General features: G+C 48.1%; 3 long non-coding RNA genes across 3 annotated transcripts; 1 reads left to right on the top strand and 2 right to left on the bottom strand.

The window, feature by feature from the left end:
* Positions 1-4,828: 4,828 nt before the first annotated feature.
* On the bottom strand, positions 4,829-8,863 carry LOC134482605 (uncharacterized). The gene is made up of 2 exons (XR_010058987.1): positions 7,822-8,863; positions 4,829-7,383 (listed from the first exon to the last, which is right to left on the bottom strand). It is a non-coding gene; the product is annotated as an uncharacterized LOC134482605 (long non-coding RNA).
* A 388-nt stretch (positions 8,864-9,251) lies between these two features.
* Positions 9,252-22,694, bottom strand: LOC134482604 (uncharacterized). The gene is made up of 3 exons (XR_010058986.1): positions 22,516-22,694; positions 11,294-11,420; positions 9,252-9,578 (listed from the first exon to the last, which is right to left on the bottom strand). It is a non-coding gene; the product is annotated as an uncharacterized LOC134482604 (long non-coding RNA).
* On the top strand, positions 15,176-20,805 carry LOC134482603 (uncharacterized). The gene is made up of 2 exons (XR_010058985.1): positions 15,176-15,369; positions 18,519-20,805. It is a non-coding gene; the product is annotated as an uncharacterized LOC134482603 (long non-coding RNA).
* Positions 22,695-24,181: the final 1,487 nt, after the last annotated feature.

Here is a 24,181-nt window from a genome sequence, read left to right as displayed (position 1 = left end):
GGACACAGGCACATTTGAATAAGCAGTCACTCATACTGCCATTCCAAGACTTCTGTTGTCACCCGTCAAGAGGTGTAGGTATACTGAGGGAAAGTATCAAGGTCACATAGCTCTCTCGAGGTTTCAAGTCCATGGGCAGAGCCAAGATCTGCAGTAACCACCACAGTCCCGCCTCTCTGTCAGGATGAATGGATGAGCCAGTCTTCTGCATTAGTGCTTCCGCATTGCCAGGAGCGCTTGTGGAACACAGAGAGTCTGTCAGACGGGAGCGAAAGCACTTGCTGACCTTTACTACTGAGCCGTCTCTCCTGCCCTGCACGGCTTCAGTGTAAAGGGTTATGTTTCGTGTGTTGACACATGTCCCCAGAAGAGGGAGAGAGAGGCTTTAGTGGAGAGTGCTGAGGATGACTGGGTGGAATGCCCAGCGTGGCTGGTGCTCCTTCTCTTCCTTTCTTTGCCCCTGAGTCATGCATTTTCCTCACCCAGCATAGTCAGGAAACCTAGCATGACTTCCGCTTTGCTGTGCTGGGATCAAACTAAGACCTGGCACACATCAGGCAAGGGCTTGCCCACTGAGCTACACCCCCAGGTCTTCCTAGGCTCATTCCCTACCCTGTTTTACCTTTGTTTTGTTTTTTGACTTTTTTTTACCTCGCCCCGCCCCCACCCCTGCTGCTGCAGTCGAAGCAGAATTCCCATGGCCCCTGTCTGTCCTCATTCTCCACCTCCTGACTCTGATGTGCGACCATCTTTCCGTGCCCGATGGACACGCCTTTTGGGTTGTGCTGCTGAGAGAATGCAAGGTCTTACACAAGTCAGGCAAATGTTCGGCCACCAAGCTAGATCCAAGCTAGATCCTCGTCGGAGCCCTGCTAGATTGTGTTGGGCACTTGGTTACGGAGCGGCGTCCTTCCAGATGGGAGGAGGTTTAAGAAGAGTAAAACGCCTTCCGAGATGAAGCAGTTTGTTCAAGGGCAGAAGCTAACCTTCTGTATTGCTTCTTAGGCTCCGTCCCCCGCCCCCCTCTTTTTTTTTTTGAGACAAGGTCTCGTGCTGGGACCTGGAGGGTCACCAATTCAGCTGCTATGACTGGCTAACTGCCCCAGGGAGCTTCCTGTCTCTACATCCCCAGTGCTGGGATCACAAGAGTGTGCAGTCACGCCTGGCTTTTTCTGTGGGTGCTAAGGATTGAACTCAGGTCCTCGCAGTTGTGTGATGAGCACATCCCAGATGTGTCATGTCCCCAGCCCATCAGTTCTAATTCTTTGGCAAATTATCCCGGAAGCTTCCCAGGGTTTGCAGCCTGAACTTACAGCCTAGGAAACATGAGGTGGAGACAGGCTCCATTCGAATCCCTTAGCACACAGGGCTGCAGCGAGGGAGGGAGGGAGGCATAACTATGCCGTCTCCCATCTGGGTCTCACTGCAGGTCTTTACAGAATCTCTCCCCACGCTTCCACAGGGAAGAGAATGGTTTTTAAAGCTGAAGACAAAACTTCAACCAGAGCAGCCTGCAAGTCTTCCGAGCTATTTGGTGGCAGCTCTCAACAAAGAAAGCATTGCTCACAAACATTACAGGACACAGAGCCCCCGGGAGCACTGCTCTCCGCCTGAACCAGTTTGTTCAGCCACTGATCGTGGAGTGTGGGTAGTCCCAGAAGCAGATGCACCCCTTCCCCATCCTTAGAGGAGGCTCTGCACACCCGGGTGTCTTCAGCAAGGCTGCCCCCTTACCCGGAAACAGCCTTGCGGTGGACTCTGCAGCTCGCCCATCTATCGCCATCAGCAGGCCAGGGGCTGATGACTCAGCTCAGGGCTTCTAGAAACTAATGCGGGGAGGGGGGGCATGAGGTGGGGGCGTGAGGGGTGGGGCGTGGGGTGGGGCGTGGGGTGGGGCGTGGGGTGGGGGTGGGGCGTGAGGGGTGGGGCGTGGAGTGGGGCGTGAGGGGTGTTCCTGTGGAATTCTATTGAGCCCAGAGGGCTGTTTTTCCCCTCTAAGAATCTGGTGCTCTGTGTCCTTCGGGGCACAGTGATGTGGCAGCAGCTTTTGGCTTTTATTTATTCATGTGTGTTCTCCAAGCTTCCGCGTTGTTGCCGAAGGGGTTTACGGCCTCTTAAAGTTTCAGAGCCTCTGATTTTATGGCCACTGTTTGTGGAAGAGAAGTGCCGTTTGGGGAAATGGCTGCTTTCATTGTGACTGGATGGTGAATGACTGGTTAGATTTTTTTTTTCCGTTCTCATTTAGAGCCTCACACAACCTAGGCTTACACATCCCAGAGCTACCAGCACTCTTGATGTGTTAATTACACGGCTCTGCTGTCCACGGAAACTTGTTCCTTTCTCCTAGTGCTGGGTTTATACAAGGGTTCCTGAAGTTTATCAGGCCCAGTCCAGTGGTTCACAAGCTCCTCTGAGGACAGTGTTGCAACGATGCCATCTGGATGCAGACAAACGTGGCGTAAAGTGACAACACAAGTTCTTTCTGACACAAGTCAGGCATCCAACCTGACACCTCAGGTTAGGACTTCAATGTCTTAGTCAGCGTGAGCTGCTGTGACAAAGAATCCTGACTGGTGGCCCACACATGCCATTTATTTCCCAGGGTTCTTGAGTCTGGAGGTCTGAGGTCAGAGAGGCCAGCGTGGTAGGGTTCTGGGACAAGCTTTCTTACAAATGACAACTTCCAAATGGTGTTCATTTAGAAAAAAAGTGTGTGCGTGTGTGTGTGTGTGTGTGTGTGTGTGTGTGTGTGTGTGTGTATAGGGGGGTGGGGATTGTTGTCTCTTTGGCCCCAATCATGGATGTTCCATTTGTGATCAACTTGTTTTCCAAAGGCCCCCACCTCCCACTACCCCACTGCCCTGAGGGTTGGGTTTCAACATGAGAATCTGGGGACAGCAACATCCAGTCCATGGTCAACGGAAATGTCGTCAGGTAAAGGGAGCTCAGAAATGTATGCCCTGACTCAAGACAGTGTCTTGTCTTCGGAGTATCATGAGGATCATAGTCACAACAAGCAAAAGTCAGTCAGGCCAGAGTGTGACACCTCGATGCAGGTCTGTGTCCTGAGGCACGGTGAGCCTGTCTCCCTGCTGTGGCCATGAATCTGAAAGCCGGGATCTTACCATTTGTTTTAGTCCGTGTCCATTGCTGTGGAGAGACACCGTGACCGTGGCAACTCTTATCAAAGAAAGCGTTTAGTTGAGGGCCGGCCTATAGTTTCAGAGGTTTAATCCATTATCATCATGGCAGGAAGCATGGTGGCATTCAGGCAGACATGGTGCTTGAGAAGTCGAGTGTTCTACATTCAGATTCATAGGAAGAGAAGACACTGAGCCTAGCTTGAGTCATTGAAACCCCCAGACCCTCCCTTGGTGACATACTTCTCCATCAAGGCCATGCCTACTTCAATAAGAATCTCCTAATCTGTCAAGTAGTGTTGCTCCCTGATGAGCCAGCATTCAAATATATAAACCTTTGGGGACCACCCTTATTCAAATTGCTGTACCATCTGCGATGGTTAATATGGGTTTTTTGTTTGCTGGGTCCAGAATCAACAGAGACACAACTGCGTTACACACATCTGTAATGGCATTTCCTGGAAAGATGGCTGGGGGGAGACCTTCCCCCAAAGTTGTTGGTGCCCTCCCACAGATCTAAGCAGGTCCGAGGAACAATCATTTCCTTTTGTCTCCCTGCCTTCACTCCATGCTGGGAAGTGTATCTACTCCATTATGTGGCTGACAATTGTTCATTTGTATCAGAACCCACCTTCTTCAGTCCACCGTGGACTATGGCTCTCTAGAAGTCCTTCAGGCCTTCATCTTCACATGGGGACTGTTGCTACATCTGGCCCCAAGTACAAGAAACTAATGGCCTCTCCAGGGTGTTGAGGTCATCGTTGAACTAACCACACTCACCCGTGTAAGTCAATTGAATGGATCCCTCTTTGTAATTTATGTTCATTCTGTTGGTTCTGTTCTAGAAAGCTCTACCACACCTCCTTTTTAGCTGCTTCCTTCATTGATAAAGCCATCATGGGATGTCATCTAAGAACAGGGATCTATTGTCAGGCAGTGGCTGAGCCGTTGACCCATCACTTACAAACTGTGATGACTTGGGTCATTCATCATTGCCTTGTGTTCTGGTCATTGTAGATAGTAGGATAATAACGTGCATTCATGGAACAAAATGAGGGTCCTCGTACAATGTGGCAGGTAGACATCCTACCTTTCCCTAAGACAGCTCTCCCTGGAACCTGGGAAGGTGTAGTCCTTCATGCCAAGAAGAACCATGCAAATATGGTCCACACTATAGGCCTTAGGAATGGATTCTAAGTCCATTATTATCGTATGAGCATGGTCCCAATTCATGTGTTAGAGTCCTAACCTCCAATACCTCAGGGTGAAACATATTTGGGTAAGTTCTCTATGATGGTCAACGTCCAAGGACCTCCTTAGGAGATTAGTGGAGCATACCTTTGAGTGCTTGTGGGGATACCTCCAAAATGACCGGCTCATAAGGACTGTGATGCCATGAGTGGACTGGTTCCTAGACATAACATGATGGCAGGCATTACTGGAAGGTGAGACGGTAAGAGGCGGGACCTAGCTGGAAGAGGTAGGTTATTGGGGTGTACCTTATCTTGCCCTGGCCTCTTCCTGTTTCCCTTCTCTGCTTCTTGACTGCCATGGTTTGAGCTGCTCTGTCTGTCACACCCTCTCTACCAGATGGATCGACACCTCTGAAATGTGAGCAAAGTAAGACCTTCCCTTAAGTTGTTCTGTCAGGGATTTCTGTCACAGGGATAAGAAGTAACTAACATGTCTTTTTTTTTTATTTTAAAGATTTATTATTTATTATATATGAGTACACTGTAGCTGTCTTCAGATACACCAGAAGAGGGCATCGGATCTCTTTACAGATGGTTGTGAGCCACCATGTGGTTGCTGGGAATTGAACTCATGACCTCTGGAAGAGCAGTCGGGTGCTCTTAACCGCTGAGCCATCTCTCCAGCCCCTAACATGTCTTTAAAGAGGAATTTTCTTTTAAACTGAGGACTTTCGATGAGCTGTATAGTCTGATATGACAGCTGACCTTCTAAGAAGAGTCAGTTAGAACACAGACACCCACAGGGTGCAGAACATACTGGGCTGAAGGATGAAGGCAGCCGTCTGCACTGCGCACCCATGATCTCATACCCTTTTCCACACCGGAATCTGTTTACATAGTGATGGAGGCTGAGAAGTGTCGTAACCTCTCCACATGCCAGAGAAATGCCAGCGACTGTTGCTGTTCAGCCAGAGTCTGAAAACCTGAGAATTCAAGAACGATGATATAAGTTCTGAGAGCAAGAGAAACCGGATGAGATGTCTCCGCTTATGCAGAAAAACAAGGACATATTTTTACTTTGTCACTGCTTGTTCTGTTCAGGCTCCAGTGGGCGGGCTGATGGTCACTCAACTGGGGAGAGCCATCTGCCTTACTCAGTTCCCCAGTTCAAAAGCCAATCATCCTCATAAATACACTGGAAGAATGCTGACTGGACACTACGAGGCCTGTCAAGTGGACATATAGAATGATCACCATGCCTGCTCCACTGTCCACAACACCTCGTCTTATTATATCACCCAGTTGGAGACACGGAAATGACTGGAGTTCTTAAGGTGGTAGTAAGGAGAGAAGAGAGGGGAAGGCCGTCTGGCTCCCAGACGTGCTGGGTTCATCTGGCTTCTGCAGCATTGTAGTGGAGAAAAGAATGTCACACCATCTAAAGCATCAAAGCAGCTCACTGGCACCTGACACCAAACTGTCTTTGGACAGGCAGGGAGGCAGGACCTGCTCTAGCATGGAAGGATGCTGTCTTAGTTAGCGTTTCCATTGCTACAAAGAGACACCGTGACCAAAGCAACTCTTAGAAGGGACAATATTTAATTGGGGCTGGCTTATAGTTTCAGAGGTTCAGTCCATTATCATCACGACAGGAAGTGTGGCAGCATCCGGGCAGACACGATGCTGGAGAAAGAGCTGAGAGTTCTGCATCCTAATCCACTTGCAGCCAGGAGAGACTGGCACCCTCAGTCAACTAGGAGGATGCTCTCCTCTGCAATGGGTGGAGCCTGACCAATCCCACAGAGACAGACTTCCTCTAACAACACCACACCTCCTAACAGTACCACTCCCTGTGGGCCAAGCCTATTCAAACCACCACAGAAGCCTTACAGAATGTCCTGAGGTAAAAGAGATCTGCCAGTGGGTACCCACTGGGGTAACAGACACCATTAGCCTTGATGCAAACTAAGTCATCTTGTAGGATTCACAACATACCAAGCTATCCCCACCTGACGTTATTATGGAATCCTGTGATATCTATATATGATCGTACCATGTAAATTCTAGGTCATATTTTCCAATTTTGAAGTTAGTACTGACTAAACCACCATCAATAGAACATATTGAGGGTGACTACGTACACGTAGTATGTTTGTGTCTCCCCCAGATTCATATGCCAAGACACCCTAAGTTTGATAGCCATAGGAAGTGGAATGTTTGAAAGGATGCTGGGTTATGGGTGCAGCCCTCACGAATGAGATTAGTGGCCTTAAGGAAATGGCTACAGAGAGTTCCCTCTCCCTTCCCACAGCTAGAATGTAGCTGTCTACAACACAGGAAGTGGCCCCTAGCCAGACGCCCGCTGAACCTGCTGACACCCTGATCTCCAAAGTCCCCATCCCCAGAACCACAGGAGATCAATTCCTGTCATTTGTAACCCATCAGCGTGTGGCATCTGCTTAGCATCCGAGTGAACTAAGGCTTGCTTAATCTCATGTTTCCAACATAGCGGCCACACGCTCCATATTTTATGTCTGTAGTCAAAGCAGAAAGAAAAGAACTGGGGAGTAGAAGTAACCGCGTCTGTTTTCACTTTAGTAAGAAAAGCAAAACTTTCCCCAGATGCCTTCTTTAGGTCCCATTGGCTAGAAATGAATCGCACAGCCACTGCTATTGTAAGAGTTCTTGGGAAAGTGAGGAGGGGCTTGTCACGATTCATTATGTGGTGCTGGGCATGAGGCCAGAGTATAAAAAACCTGGAGTGTCAAACCTGAGAAGGAATGGAATGTAGGCAATAGACAAATAACTGGTCTGGGTTTATTTTTGAGAATTGTCTCTCCATGTGAAGGCCCTGTGATTGAGACCTGTGTATGATATCATCTTTGGAACTCACAGGAGTTTTTTTTGGTGGCTGTCATAGGTAAACGGTTTCTACACATGACATCATTAGCATCCCGGCTGAGCAGCCCTGTGGTCTGACCTTGGCTCAGCACCTTGGAGGAGACCGCTGAGTGTTGCATGCTCTACCAGCTGTTCTGTTCAAAATGTATCTGGAAGGAAAATGAAACAGGTGGGTGAACGAGCTTCAGACGAAGTTGAAGGAACGCAGAGGGATGTTCTCCTTCCACAGAAAAATTCTCCAGAGCAGTGATGCCGTGTTCCACAGAAGGCCGCTGGGGGCGAAGGGGCAACTGCTGGTTGCCCATAGTAACAAGGTGAACTTCATCCCTGAGTGGCTAGCTTTGTGAAGGGAACGGGAGTGGTAGCCTGGGTGTTTGGCTTTACATAAGATTCTATTTAGTTTCCTTTTTAATTACTCAAAAGAATAGGGAACGGAAAATGAGGTCTAAGAGCCGTGCACAGTCTCCTCTCCCCCTGTTCAGCTTTACTTAGAAAGCCTTTTCAGACCATGCTAGCGGGGAGTAAGGCTAAACAGGGAGGCGTTGTTCTGGATAGTTCTGATACCAAACAGGACAATTGTTTCTTACCTGAAGGTAAAATGAAGTGATTTGCAAGGAACACAACGTGTAGGGAGTGTTTAGTGGCGCCAGACACGTTTTTCCGACAAGGAAGATGCGTGGTAACTTGAAAGCAGTGAACACATTTGTATTGGGTGTCTACTCTGGCTGGGACAGAATTCCTGAAGAAGCAAGTTAGCCGAGAAGAGGTTATGTCCGCTCACAGCTCGGTGATGGGGAAGACACAGAGGCCAAGGCAGCCAGGCACATGATCGAGGCAGGCAAACAGCATTCTACCTACCAGAAGTCAAGCCAGCCTCTTACCCTTGAACCCCACATAGCCCCAAATCGGCCAGCCAGACCCCTAGTTTCAACAGCCTCCCGGAACAGCACCACCTGCTGGACCAAAGGTTCAATTGCATGAGCCCAGAGGGGACGTTTCACAGCCAGACCGTAAGAAACCATCTTTAGATTAAGGCAGGAAAGAGGAATCATCCCTTGGCTTGGGGTTTCTCTCCATCTCTCAGCCTCTCTGGCTGGACAAGTGTCACCAAGTGGCCACTGCTCATAATAGTGTCCCAGGGCCTGTCCTCCGCCCTCTCCCACCCGTCTGGAACGTGGGTGGCAACGCGTTTCCTTTTCAGAGTCAGAAAGGACGTTCGACCCTTCCTGGCTCTCTCAATTGCAGCGCACGTCTTTCTGGCCCCACCCCCTCTCCGCACGCAGTCTTTGATTTTTCCACCTCGTTCTGTGGGAAGAGCCTCTGCCTCACTCGCCGGCAGTTGAGTGCATGCTACATCGGTGGAGAGCTGGCAGCCTGTAGCACCCTCAAGCACCACTCCTTCTTCGACAAGAGCCGGTGGGAAATGGAGCTGGAGAAGATAACGCAAATTCCCCGAGTGAGGAGTGAGGGGCTCCAACAGTGCTGCCAGTCAGGTGTGAAGAGGCCACTTGGAGCAAATGGCCCAGGGTGACTGAGTCAGGGCTCCCCGATCACAGGACACGCCTCCCTTTCCAGAGAAGGGCCAGGGCATAAGCGCGTTAGGTGCTGTAAAGGACAAAAACGCGTCCTTTCAAGGGAATCGCATCGAGATTCTAGAACATGGATTTCACAACTCAATTTAGGTCTGCTTTTCTTACGTGCGCTTTGGTTTATTACGGTCCATCTAGGAGACTCTGAAAACATAGCCTGAGTTAATGTGGCTCGAGTCCTGCTAGTTTCCTTTGACAGAATCACCTCAAATCAACAGGAAATTGCTTTCCTGTGTTTGCTTTCTACCCGTTGGATCCATTGTGGCTGCGGGCTCCTCTACACCCTTCTTTCTTCAGGGGTTATGGCACAATGTGTCCTGTCCATCCCCCCACCCGATCACCTTCTGTGACACATCAAGTGTACGAATGACTTTTGACGTGTGTGTGTGTGTGTGTGTGTGTGTGTGTGTGTGTGTGTGTTTGCTTACATTTATAACGTGCAGTGTTAACTTCCAAACTGCAGGGGTGCAGGGCACAGGATGACAGAGGCTATGTCTCCCTGCCCGAGCCACTCATAAGAACAGACTGTTCACACCTACTGTTAATACTACCTTTCCCTGTGAGATGGGGACTCCTCCTGGCCATGGATGTAGAGTGAACCCGTTCTTCTTACACAGTGCGACTGTGGGCTTCCCTGTCAGACGCTTCCAGGCCCATATCTTTTCTTGGGGGCGAAGGGAGCCAGCCATGGGTGTGTTCAGCTCGGACCTACATAGGTAAGGGCAAGGCTCCTTGTGCTGAGAAAAAACGTGGCCCTAGAAAGACAGAGACACACTTGTCCCCGGATGTCACAGTCCCTTGCGGAACTCCGAGAAACAAAGAATTCAACATTGGAAGTTCGAGACAGTGTCAAAGTGGAAGTGTGTAACTAGAAATATGGCCACATTCTGATCAAGGACCCACAGCCTTGGTTTCTAACCTTTACTGTTAATTGTGCATACATTCTCATGAGTGGAGGTGCAGGTCTCTAGCTAGGGGTGGGGAGGCTGCCCATGTGTGCGTGGAAAGAGGTCAACCCTGGGGTATCATTATTTAGGAGCGATACTCATGGTTCTTTTAGACCGGGTCTTACTATGTAACCCTGTTTGGCCTGGAACTCACAGAGATCTGCCTGCCTCTGCCTCTCAAGCAGGATTAAAGGTGTATGCCACACAATCCCTGGCTTCACTTTGTTTCTGACACAGGGCCTCTCACTGGGACCTGGGGTTCACAGATTAAGCTGGGCCCACTGACCATCTTCTAGTTTCTGGCTCTCTAGCATTGGGGTTACAAACATGTGACACTAGGCCTGGATTTTTGGTCGGTGCTGGGTTCAAACTCAGGCCTCATTGCTTGCATGACAAGCACTTTACTATGAGCTACCCATCCACCCCGTTAATAACTTTTAATTAGACACAGAATATAGGCCTCTGCACCTTGTCATGAATTAAACTGTTTTGAGGTCTGATAATAGCACGGTTCGATTTTTTTTTTCCCAAAAAGGAGTCTATCATTGAGAGTTACAGATTAAAACAGATGAAATGAAATAAGAACCGGAATAATTATGGGTGCAAAGTGAAGCAGATGGCACAGGTGAACAAGACTGGCTGTGTGTTAAAAATGATTTAAGCCAGGTACAGGGGTATTTATAAGGTGTTTAAATGGGTTTCAACCCTTCTGCTTTTCAAAAGGGGTATTGTTTAGGGACTGGGGACATGGCTCAGTTGGTGAAGAGCTGAATTCAGATCCCATCACCATGTCAAAGTCAGGTCTGGCAGTGGATGCTCGTAAGCATAGATGTGAGGTGGGGTGGGGTGAGGGTGGAAATTAGGGATGGGGGCAGGGTGGGGGTCTAGTTTATAGAGCTTACTGGCCAGCTAGACACCTGCATTGCTGAGCCCCAGGTTTGGAGAGAGCCTGTCCCTCAGAACATACAATCGAAAGCCATGGAGAGAGACAGGTGGATGATGTCACCTCCACCCTCACCACGTACCGCACGTGCACACGCCCACATGAGCACACAGACACACCACACCACACTTTTTAATAACTTGAGAAAATATTTTTGTTGGCGCGTGTGTGTGAGAGTGTTAGGTCCGTGTGTGAGCATATGCTCTATGTGGATGAGTACAGGTATGGGCGCCATGACACGCATGTGGAGATGAGAGAGCGACCTTCCAGAGAGCATTCTCACCTTCCACCACGAGATCTGGGAATCAACTTCGGTCGGGTTTGTGGAGCGAGCCCATATGTAAAACATTCAAAAGGTTTATTAAAAAGAAAAATCATTGTAGTTTTGTCTGTGTGACCTTAGAAAAGTGACTATGTTGGTTCCTCTCAGTGTGCTAGGGATTGAAAATCTGACACGCATGACTTACGGAAGAAAGAACTATTTGGGTTTCAGAGGGTCCCATCGTGAGACCCTTTGTGACAGGGACAAGCTATTCTCTAGGATTTGCCCGCCCCCGCCACCCAGTCCCCAGTAACTTACTTCCTCCAGTTAGGTCCACCTGATGACAGTTCCAGACCTTCCAAAGCAATGTTTACAGAATTGCGTAGATCACCGCGTCGGCACAAGAGCCCTTTGTGGGCTAGTTCATACACACATCAAAGGGACCCTTTAAAAAAAAGTTGAAAGTTTCTTAATAGCGTTGGAAATAAATAGCATCAGAAAAGGTTATGCGAACCTGAGAGGAGAGCACAGAGAATCCATTCCCATGCACCTCTGCCCTCCACATGCCTGGCTTACCCGCTGTACACATTCACCAAAGAGGTATTCCCATCCATGATCACTCAAGAGTCCAGAGTTATAGTCCAGCTCACTTTGGGTGCTGTATACCCCATGGGCTTAGACAAGTCTGTGATGAGGTATAACCATCTTTATAGCATCCCGGATTTCCCTCCGAGGAATGACTTCACTATTCCATACACATTTTGATATGCTTCTTTTTTTATGTAGATCAAAGTCTATTTTAATTTTCTTGGGGTTTTTTCCCCCTCCTCTTGGCCCACGGAGTATGAAGCATGAAGTATATCTTGTGTAGTCTCTAAGTATTTTAGAATTTTTCAGCTATCTTTCTGATCTTGCCTTGTAATATATTTCTGTTGTGATCTGATCAGAGCAAATATTGCATGATTTCTACTCTGGTGTGTGTGTGTGTGTGTGTGTGTGTGTGTGTGTGTGTGTGTGTGTGTTATATTCATGTGTGTGTATCTGCACACATGCATATGCCCTGCATATACATGTGGAGGGCATCAGATGTCTTGTTTTAGCCTTCTCTGCCTTATTCCTGTGATACGGGTCTCTCCTTAAGTCAGGGGCTCACCATTTTTCTGCTAAGCTGGCTGGCCAGCAAGCCCCAAGGATTCTCCTATCTCCCCTACTTCTCCCAACCCATTGCTGGGGCTGCAGGTTTACATGGCTGGACCTGGTATTTTAGGTGGGTGCTAGAGAACTAAAGCCCCATATGCTTCCACAGCCAGAGCTCTTACTCACTGAGTCGCCTCCCCACCCCAGGTTGAGGTGGGATCTTAATGGTTTTTTGGAAAGTCAGTTGTGTTGGATGGTGTTTTGCTAAAGCAGACTCATGAAGGAACATTTCACTGAAGCAGACACAGGTGAAGTGATGTCCTACTAAAACAAGCATGTGAAAGGACATGTGAGGAAGGATTCTTCACCAAAGGATGCATGTATTGGTTCGCCTTACATCGTGTAGTTGAGTTGCATTTGTTGGGATTCCATAGAGAGAAACACACCAAAAAAATAATAATAATAAAAATCTGGTGGTGTGCTGCAGCTTCTTGCTGTTTCTTTGGGCTCTGGCTGACTGGCAAGTGATGTCGGCTGAGACAGACACACCTGCCGAGGCTGGTATTTTAGGTGGGTGCTCGGTGAGACAAGACCCGTGAAGGACATTTGATGTTTGGAGGTTATAAAAAGGACTCAAAGACAATGACAAAGGCTTGGCTGGGCTTGCTGCTAGACCTAGCTGTGCAATGCTTGTTGGTATCCCATCTTCACTGATCTTCTCTCTGATGAGAGAGGCTCAGCGGAGAACTCTTCCAGGTGTCCCGGTTGGCCGTGGTCTTCCTGTTGACTTGTGCCGATTGGACTGAAGCCTGGCTGCTCCTGCTAGGTCGGTCGTGCCACTGCTGCTGCTGACCCGATTCTACTGCACCAGACCGCTGGTGTATCGATCGGTAAAATGTTTTCGAGTGGATCGAGCTGCTACTGCTGACTTGTAAACTGAACTGCTGGTTTCCTGGCAACACAGATGGGAGCTGCTCCAAAGAACCTTTCTAAATGGGTCCACTTCCCGCATACCCTTTCTTTCCCATTACCTCTGGTGGGTGGTGGGCTAGAAGGGAGGTCAAAGCGTTTAAGAACCATCACTAAAAGTAGGCTTTGAAAACGTTAGTTACACCTGGTTTCTACTTTTTATTTATTTATAGGTGTGCTGTTGTATGACCTAGACTATGATCGGTTCCGTGTCAGTGTGGGAAGAAGTTGCCTCCTGCTGGTATTGGATGAAGTGGTACAGACGTCACTCATGCCCAGTTTATGGTGGTATAGTTGTCTCAGCTATGTCTTTGCAACTTTTAAAAAGAGCTGTGCCCCTAGTTCGACTGCACCCTTACTGGTCTTATGCTAACTTCTGAGTCCATTTCTTCTTTTAAAATGATCTTTCATTGTTGTTGTTGTTGCTGGGTTTTTCAATTTATTTTTATATTGTTTATTGTATGTGCACTGGTGTTCTGCCTGCATGTATGTCTGGGTGAGGGTGTCAGATCTTGGAGTTACAGACAGTCGTGAGCTGCCATGTAGGTGCTGGGACTAAAGACATCTCTCCAGCCACAGTGAGCCCATTTCTTGAGACAGTTTTTTGGGAGGGGTGTGGCAAGTCTTAGACAATAGTGATGGACTCGTGTGTCTTTCCTTGCACTCTCTCTCTCATATACATCGTGGCTCCGTATTGGGTGCTAGTACCTTAGGGCTGTTGTATCTTCTTGGAGAAGTGACCCCTTTGGTACTATGCAATACCTACCCCTCCTCATTCGTGAACACTTCCCTTCCTTCCTCTAAAGTCAGATATATCAGAGAGCTATTCTAGCTTTTTAAAATTAGCATCTACATGACAAATCCCACCCATTTATTTTTAACAATGTGCATTTTATATTTAGCTTGGGTTTCTTTTAAATAACCTACAGCTGGTCTCCTTTTTGATCCATTCTGACGATCTTTGTTTAGATATTTACTGTGTGGCCCTTTTGGTCTTTGTGCCTGATTCTCCCCTACCTTTGCTGTTTCTTATGATCTTAACTACTCCTCCTGCCCCTCTCCTCTCTCCCTTCTTCTCCCCTCCCCTCCCCTCTCCTCCCCTCTCCTCTCCTCCCCTCTCCCCTCCCCTCCCCTCCCCTTCCTGCAAGAGATCAAACCAGGGTCTCCTGCATACTTACAAAGGAGCTCTACCCTGTGCCCAGCCTGGACTGAGCATCCTCTCTGACTCCATTTTCTCTGCTCCTTTAGTCTATCTCTCCTTCCTACCGGTCTTTCCTTGTTTTGAAGTGCTTGCCCCAGACTTTCCATCAATCCACAGACACTCTCAAATAACACTTCGATACCTTGCTGGTTACTGTGAGTACAGCACAAGAACAGCATTAATTAATTAATTAATTAATTTTAACATTAGATCAGTTAATAAAAAATATGAAGTTATTATCCTCATCCGCTTCTTCTCTTGCATTCTCCCTCCCTCCGTGGAGATCTCACTTTCTGGCATATGGAAGTTTCCTTCCTTCGGGCAGTTTCTTCTTTTGGAGTTTCTTGCAAGGGCCTATCAACAAATTCCTCTCCACCTTTGTATATCTGGTGAAGTGTTTCTCCTCAGTTTTGAAGATGAGTTTCACAGAGTCATTTCCACATGGTTCTCTTCGAATCCCCCCTCACGTGATCTTTTGGTGCTTAGAACTCCCACCCATACACACACATACACTCCTGTGACCCTTTGTTGCTTGTCTGCGCAGCCCACTTTACTTCTTAGAGCACTTCACATTAGAGTTACTTTCACAATTTAAGGTCCGATAATTTCACTATTCATGTTATACTCAAGTTCTTTTTTAAAAGAATTGTACTCGGGGGCATGGGGCGCCCGCGCACGTGCGGCAAGCGTATTTGTGTGTGTGTGTGTGTTCTTGTTCTCCTTGTAGGTGTATTATAATTGGTTTATATCGTTTTCTTGACCATCAGACAATGTCCTGGGGAAAATGCCAGAGCTCTGGCTGAGCAAGACTGTGGTCACATGACACTAAGGGGCGGGGACTCTTTGCAGGGACAGGGGTGGGGTGGGGGTGGGGTGCTGCAAACATCATAAGGGCTCCTCAGGTGCAGGTATGCGCTGGTGCAGGTGGTTGGCTGGGTTTTCCCCACCCCCCTGAAGACCTGGAATTGAGCTCTGGTGAGCAGACCTCATTGTAAATGAAGTCTCACAGCACTTGGGAGTCGTTCCTTCCGACCTGATGGGGATTTCTCTCTATGACTCTCCAAGCAAACCTACCTGAACTCCGAAGGTAAGAAGTGTGGGCTTGCCCAAGACTGGATTCCTTTAAGGCCTTTCTTACCCAGACTGGCCTAAGCCAACCCTTTAGGTGCCCAATGGTGGAACCCTGCATTTGAGTTTTGGTAAAGCACTGTATCTACTGAGCAGTTTGCTGTCCTGTGAGTTTGACGTCTGTGTTTACCACTCCTCGGGTGCTGGGGTGTTGTGTAAGGGGCCTTATTTCACAGTGGAGGAAATGAAGGCTCACTGAAGATCCAGAGTCTTCCTGGGACCCAGCAGGGCATGTGAGGGAGGCTGAACCCAAGGCAGCAACAGTGGCTCTCATGTGACAGTCTCTCTGCCTAGTGCCACTTCCTGGTGACCTTATGGCTTCCTGGGCAGCAATGGCTTCCTGTGGAGTAATCAGCAACCTTTACTCATGGACTCCACTGTTCTCTGGTCTATGGTACTTGGAGTCCAACAAAGGAATTGGACGTAACCTCCTCAACAGCCCACCCACTGAATGCTTTCCTCCCAAAATGGGTCTGACTGAGAGACACCAGGAGACAAGCCGGCTGGTTCACATCACCAAGGAGATTTTCTTTATTGTCTTGCTTGGGATTGTTATTGTTTTCCCATTGGCTCAAAATTTGGAACATGCCACTCAAGGGCAAAGAATTCTCAGAACTCTCTCCCCAGTGATTGCGAAGCTAATTTGCTGCCATAGCAACTGTAGAGTTTGCCCCGCCTCCTCTCTTTTCCTGGAGACAGGCTGGTCTCAAACTCAGTACCCTCGTGCCTCAGCCTCTTGAATGCCGGTTTACAAGGCCACACGTACCACAATCCCTTGCTTAAACCTTGCCCTGTAAGCAGCTCTGAATTTCACAGCAAGCCTTGCTTTACCCGAAGCTCACAAACACCTGTGAGGACAGCGGGCCACCGTTGTCATCTTAAAGTAGAAAACAGCTGAGGGAGGGAGTCGAGGACTCAGCCAGGTTTTACAGTTTTATGGCGGAGGTAGATGAAAGTAGGTCACTAGACCTCGGCTCAGCGCTTGCTTCTTGCAAATGCTGGTCTGCACTGCGCCCCCTAGTGGCAGGATTCACATACAGGCTCAAGCGCGCCTCATTAGAATGACTTCAACTCCAATAACATTGCTTGTCTCCATGGGGTCCCTAGGGACCTAGCTGTCCTTAGTAAAGGCTTCCGTTGATTAAAGGAAGAGGAGAAGCCATGGTGAGGTACATTTCACTGTCTGTGCCTGGGATGTACTTCCTCGTAGTATTTACTGTCCAGAAATGAGGCATTTTCTGTATCTCGGAAGCCTACCACTCGGCCCAGAGGGCATAAGGGCATTCACTGGAGTGCTACCCCCTCTCTAGGTTGGCCTTTCTAAACGAGCGTCCCACAGTCCAGATCACTGGTAGCTATAATAACAGACTGCCCCGTCATTTATCTGGCTTCCATTTTGTGCTAATCACTCTTTAAACTCCATTGGCCCAGTCTTCACAAAGCCCATGGGGGCGAGTTTTAAAACAACTCTTTCTTATGTTAGGAGAGGCTTCTAAAGGCCAAATTTTAGGGACCTTTCTCACTACCTTTCTAATTCCCCAGGCTTGCTCTGACCCAGTCCCTTTAAAAACAAGGTGAGAAGGTGGCCTTTTGTGAAGCACAAGGACACCCAGGAGCATGCTAAGCAGCTTAATTAACTCAGAGTTTGTTGTAGGATCAGTATGTCTTGGAGATTAGAAATCTCCAAAGCAGAGAGCGTGTGCCTCTGGGGGAACGGGATAGCTCCCGGAATGGGAAGCCTGCATTTGCCCTTTGCCACGTTTTATTTCCGTCTCCTACACTGAACGTTACTATTGGGCATGTGCGTTATCAAGTGAGCTCTGTCATCGGCACGGCCGTAAACACGTTTAATTTAAAGAGCAGATACATGTGGAAGTACTTATTAGACATCCTGGCTTAATGGAACACATGGCCCCCAAAGCTGGGAAGCAGACTCCTGCCTGCTTCCGCCCTGCCACCATCCGCATGCCCACAGGGGAGAGGGAGGTGTGACCATTCCGTGGCAATAGCATTTTGCACCAGGCCAGGGTGTGTAATTCTGCAGCAGCTGGGAAGGTGCACTGGCTTGACCCGTCACAGGCAGCAGGGACATTCTGGCGGCCAATTACAAATCCACGACAGAGCTGGGAGAAGGTGCAAAGGCTTCTCCGGGCTCCCCTGGGGTCTCTTGTGCAGTGTGCAAAGTGGACCTCCCGAGGGCACTTTCTCTCTCCTCCCCGGTGCCCCTGCTCTGCTGTCTCCCTAATTTACGCCTGGTGATTCTCTTCTGGTGAGAGTGGCGGCAGCATAGCCAGCAGCCTCCTTTCTTGGGAATTTGGGTCTCTTCTGTCTAAGCCTGCTCGGGCTGCTGTAGCCAAGTCTGAGGGGCTTGAGCATTGAGCACTTGTTTCTCTTAGTGGTAGGAGGCTGGAAATCTAAGACTGAGAGATTGGCTGATTCAGTTTTGGGGATCTTGCAAGTGTGTGTGTGTGTGTGTGTGTGTGTGTGTGTGTGTGTGTGTGTGTGTCCCGTAGCACCTGTCACAACTCTCAGTGATGCCACTGTTACCTCCCTATTTAATGACTTGCTTGTATTACCTCAAACTTGTATGCTGGTGTCTGAAACACAGAAGCTTGTTGTATGGCTGTTTAGAGAGAGATTCTTTCCAGACGTCACAAGTTAACATGAAGCCTTAATAGTGGAGGGGGCTGTTATATGTCCTTTTAAAAAGAGGACACAAACAGACACACACGTGCATGCACACGCGCACAGGTGGAGAGCCTATGTGAACCCGAAGGAAGAGCGGCAAAGCAATTCCAGAGACAAAGGGAACAGCACAAAATAGGACCTGGCTCTTGTCGTCAGAAGACCCAGACTGTACCTCTATGTCTTATTTCTAGCCTCAGAATCCTGCTCCTACCCCGTTCTGTGCTGGTTAGGGAATAAGACCTTCTGTTATGTCTATGAGCAGAGAACGTTAGAGGTCTCTAACTTTCACACAGAGGAACCTGCAGTGTTGGAGACAGTGGAATGGCCTCGGATAATGAATTGGGGAGGCTGTGTCCTCTGCTCTCTGGCCCTCCACCATTCATTCTCCTATTAATTGTAAGTGTTTGTTTCTTTCTCCAGCCTCACGTGCTAAACAAGATGCCTCTGGCAGGAAGCCCCAGTAGGTGGAGACTCCCATGTCCAATGTGACTTCATTGTTTCTGATTTACGAAGGTAAGACACAGAATCACCCAGCAGCCTGAGAGCTTCCTGCTGGGTTACTCGTTTTGCAATCTATGTTGAAAAGAGTCGGCTAATATAACTATCCCTTGATAACAGGACAGAGGATGTCTGTCCTTCACAGACACGGGCTGACTTGTCTGTTTGTCTCTTTCCATTGTTTTTGAAGGGCCCCTTTCTCTTAACAGAATCAATGAGCCCTCCAGATTCAATATTCTGACCTCATTAACTGTCCGTCGCGAGCTCTCTGAGTTCTGGCACCTTCATCTTCCCTTCTCTGAATCTGTGGGCTTCTCTTTGTTACAACGTGAGACTTCAACCATCTCCTGTGATGAAGTCTCAGCCCCCATGCTTAGAGGGAACAGTGACATTTCCGGCTGACCCTAACGAGGTGTCAGGAGGCATGCACAGTGCTGGTCTGACTTGCATCAGGAATTCTTGTCTACTGTCACCTTGAGCTCTCAACTGTCCTCTCTCAATCCAGCCTGCCAGGCAGGGACCACAGTGGTACCTGCTACAGGACTGCATGTCCCCTGAGTTATCTCTCATCTCTGTCAGCAAAGATCCTCAGTGACCAGAGCCCCTAAGTAGAGCTTCCCAGCTCTAACAGCCGTTTGAATAAACACACACTTTATTCTGGGTTTATTTTTAAATGTCCGACATCAAATTCACTTTAAGAACAATGCCTGAAACAGAATCCTTGCTGGAATGTGTGTGTGGGCTCAGTCAGGAGGCAGAAAACGACTTGAGCAAGGGGCAGACATGTATAAAGAATCATTGAGCAGCAAGAGGAGGTAGTACGGTATCCTGGTGGCCTCCCAAGGGCTGAGAGAATATGCAGGGTGAGTTTAGAGGGGATCAGTGATGGCAAACCAGCAAACAAGGGGAGAAAGATTTATTTCACCCAAGGCTTCAGAAGTGTCAGTCTACCACAGTGGGGAGGGTTTGGTGAAGCAGGATACAGCACACCATGGAGGCCAGGAAGCAGAGGGAATGCAAGTGGGACCATGACATTGCAAGCATCCCCCAGGGCACTTACTTGCTCCAACTAGACCCCACCCCTATAAGGAGGACAGCAAATATTCAACCATGAGCCCATTGACTGTATTCAATCTCCAAATCATAGCTAGGGGGTCACCTCTCATCCAGGAAGGCAAGGTTGTAAGACACTGGACAGCACAAACCGCGCAGGGTGGCCTTGGCCAGAACTGGCCCATGTCACTGGGCAGCAGCAGCAGCAGCAGCAGCAGCAGCAGCAGCAGCAGCAGCAGCAGCAGCAGCAGCAGCAGCTGCCGCCGCCGCCGCCTTCCAGTACAGGGTTGAACAAGGTGCACAGAGAGGTCAAGGCATTGCTTCTCAGGGCAGCAGGAGCAGCGTACAAGTAGCCCACACAGTAAAATAGACAGTGTCTCTCTCCTGCCCTCTATTGGCAGACCTGAGCATTACACTTATGGCAACGGGGTCTGGTTCATGAGAGACCTCCAAGCTCTCACAGAGGAGGTCCTGAGGTATGTTAGATGATGAATTGATAACTGAAAACCAGGCTAAAAACTGTGGTATTTCCCCACAAGGGCAAGAGATGCGAGGTTATTAAGGATTATGCTTTAGAAAAACCACTTGATTGGCGTTTCCTCAGGGGTTAGAGGTGTGTATGTTGTTTGCATGCCACCTTGTCACTGGCATGTGTGTCGTCCACATGCTGCCCACAGAGAGGTTCAAGTCCTTCGTGACACATCTGAGCAGGATTATTTGGTGCTTTTGCAATGTTTGTTGCTACTGTTTGCAGTTGTGTTGAAGGGGTGTCGTATAATTCGGAGTGTCACTCCTGATAGTTTAGGTGGGCTGCAAATGTCTTCTCACACTCCACAGGCCGCTCTCACTGCCGGCTGTTCTCCCCGAGGTGGGCAACATTTGGTCCAGCTTCTCTTTGTTCACTGCAAATCATTGCAAAGTTGATGCGTTTCTTCCCTGTCATTTCTCTCAGGAGTTTTCATTTTATAGTTTAGATCTTTTATTAAGATTTTATTTAATGTACATGAGTACACTGTCACTGTCCTCAGACACACCAGAAGAGGGCATCGGATCCCATTACAGATGGTTGTGAGCCACCATGTGGTTGCTGGGATTTGAACTCGGGACCTCTGGAAGAGCAGTCAGTGCTCTTAACCACTGAGCCATCGCTCCAGCCCTGTAGTTTAGATCTTTTATCCATTGTTGATTTAATTTTGGGAGGAATGGCATAAAATTGGGATTCAGTTTCACCCTTCTTCACTTGACTGTACAGTTTTCTTAAGACCAGTTGTTCAAGAGACCGTTGTCTCAGTGGCTGTTTCCTGGCGACCCGTCAGAGACCAGTTGACCAGTTCTGTGAATCTATTTCGTGGATCAGTCTTCCATTCCATTATCTTTTGCAAATGATTTTTCAAGTTTGCATTTGTCTGTTTGTCTATCATCTACCAACCATCTATCATCTATCTATCTCTATCATCTATCTATCTCTATCATCTATCTATATCTTTCTATCTGTGTCTGTCTGTCTATCTATCTATCTATCTATCTATCTATCTATCTATCTATCTATCTATCTATCTATAGTGCGTGCACTTCTGTGAGCATGTGGATGTCCGTGGACAACTGGCAGGAATCGTTTCTCCTTTACCGTGTATGTTAAGGGATTCGTTGGCTGGCCTTACCCACTGGGTCATCTCAACAGCTTTCTGGATATGTTTTTATTCCAGGCCCATACTGGCTGGTGCTGGTTTGAAACAGAGCATCACTATGTAGCCCAGGGTGGCCTTCAAGTCATCCTCCTGCCTCAGCTTTTCTAAATTCTGGGATGAGTGGCAGGCACCGCCATACTGGTAATGAAAGCTGCTTTGCTTACGGTAGATCTTAGCATATCTTGAAATCAGGAAGAGTGATGGCTTCTAGCTTTGGTGTTCTTTCTCTAGATTTCCCCAACTCCTTTGGGCCCCATGTGAAATACGGACTTATTTATTCTGTTTCTGTTAACATTGTTTGTTTGTTTGGTTGGTTTTTTTTTTTTTAATGAAGATTGCGATGATCCTGTAGATAGGATTTGCAGATAAGAACTTGAAAATATCACCTTGCGTTTCGTATTCTTTTTGATGCTGCCGTATGCTGGGTTATCTTCATTTCCCTTCGGGACGGTTTGTGGCTGATGTGTGAGACCCCATTTATTTTTTTGTATGTTGTATGTTGTTATGTTGTCTGTTGTCTGTTGACAGTGCATCCTAATGTTTTTCTGAATTTGTTTGCATTATTATTATTATTATTATTATTATTATTATTATTATTAGCTGTAGTGATGCTTTGATGGGGCCTTTAGGATTTTCTAGATGTTGGCTACACTGCCTGTGCACGGATAGAGATTTAATTCTTCCAGTGTGGATGTCTTTGTTTTCTCTGGCTTATACAACAGCACTGCCTAGGACTTTTAGTACCGTGTTAGGGTGGCCATTGTGAAAATGCTAACTGTAGCAAGTGTGGCTGCAGATGGACAGGAACACTTGTCAGTGGGAATGTAAGGTGGTGTGGCCACTGTGGAAAACAGCATAGAGACTGAAAAGCAAAATAAAAACACCCCACAAAGCCACTGTATGATCCCACAACCTCAGTCCGTGTGTGTGTGTGTGTGTGTGTGTGTGTGTGTGTGTGTGTGTGTGTGTATGCGTGCGCGCTTCTAGAGAGAATAAGATAAAATAAATTGGGGTTTTTGTTTGTTTTTGTTTTTTGGGGACAGGGTTTCTCTGTGTAGCCCTGGCTGTCCTGAAACTCATTCTGTAGACCAACCTGATCTAAGACTCAGAGATCCATCTGTCTCTGCCTTCCAGACGCTGGGATTAAGGGTGTGGACCACCGTGTGGTTTAAACTTACCTTCCTGAAGGGATATTTGTTCTCCCATGACTGCACTAGGTAAAGGCAGGGCAGAACACACACACAGCGGAGCCAGTTAACCCTTGAAGAGACAGGAAGCCTGCACGTTTTTGTCAACCTGGAAGTCAAGAGGCCAAGTGAGATACGCCAGCCACAGAGGGATAGATCCTGCCTTGCTGCCCAAAGTATTTAAAAAAACCAAAGACGTGCAGAATAGAATGGTGGTTGTCTGGGGCTGAGGGCGAGACGCAGGGCTTACCCCTCAGTTAGCCTGAATTTCAGTTGCATAGCTGAAGAACGTCTAGAGTTTCCTGTGCGACAAAGTACCGGCTAGTAGCGTGGTAACTAAGAGGAAGCCAGACGTACTGTCACATGACTGGAATCCCAAGACTTGGGGAGGTCGAAGCAAGACATTTTGGCCTTCCGGGTCAGCCTGAGCTATGTAATGAGATCCCTTCTCAAGAGTAACAGAAATGAAGAGGGTAGATCTTACCTCAAGAGTTGCCTGGCTGGAGAGATGGCTCAGTGGTTAGGAGCACTCACGGCTCTTCCAGAGGTCCTGAGTTCAAATCCCAGCAACCACATGGTGGCTCACAACCATCTGGTGGGATCTGCAGGCATACATGCGGGCCAGAACACTGTATGCATAATAAATAAATCTTAAAAAAAATGAGTTGCTGTCACCAAAGAAGGAAAACAAAAAACCAAAAAACAACAACAACAACAAAATTGCAAACACACAAATGAAACAATAAACTCACAAAGGGTACACGGGAGTTTTGAGGTGTTGGAGATGGTGTCTGTTACCTTGGATTTGGCAAGGTCACTAATAAAGCAAACGTGTTTGTAGTCATCCACATGTTAAGCACTTGCTTTTGGAGACTTAGCTGGTGGTAGCTTTGTGTGGCTCTAAACCCAGCCCTTGGGACCAGAGACAGCGAAACCTCCAGAGTGCTAGCCTAGCCCAGTCCAGAGCCTCATATCTAGTGAGAACGCCGGTATTGAATCAATAAGGATGAGAGAAATAGAAAAGACATGTGATGTCCTGCTCTGCTCAGCACGCATGCATTTATGGGTACACACGTGCACACGCACAATCACGTGTGTGGATCGCACACATACCACACACAGAAATAAAAGCCATGAGTTATACCTCAATAAAGCTGTGTGCTTCTTCAATAAGGAAGTCCGTTCGATGCCTCGGAAAACATCTTCGTGCTCTGTTTTCTTCGTGTGCCTAGCGTGTGAGGAGTTTCCTTCTGGCGCCAGGGATATGGAACTGGGCTTTGCATGTGCAAGGCAAGCAAGTGTTGCTCCACCCAGCCCCTCCCAAACCCTTCTTCATAATGCAGTGAGTGAAGGAAAGTGAGTTCCAAGGGGAGTCGGCACAGTGTTGTAACCAATCTTAAGAGATGAACGCATTCCTGTTGTGGTAAAAACAAAAATCGGTTGGAACCGGTTCCCATGCGGACCCTGGCAGTCGCTAGTTCTGGCTCCCGCAGGCCACTGGAACTGGAGCTAATCATCTCAGATTAGTATCTCTCCTGGCCGCTCTCCGCCAGCCGAGAACTCTCTGGGTCCAGCTACTGGTAAAACCAGGGCTCTAGGAGTCCAGCGTGGGCTGGCCTATCACGGCTCCCTGCCACAGACTCTGCCCACGCTCCCA

The sequence above is a fragment of the Rattus norvegicus genome, chromosome 17, assembly GCF_036323735.1.
Source record: "Rattus norvegicus strain BN/NHsdMcwi chromosome 17, GRCr8, whole genome shotgun sequence".
Lineage (NCBI taxonomy): Eukaryota > Metazoa > Chordata > Mammalia > Rodentia > Muridae > Rattus > Rattus norvegicus.
This window is presented reverse-complemented; position numbering and strand designations above follow the sequence as displayed.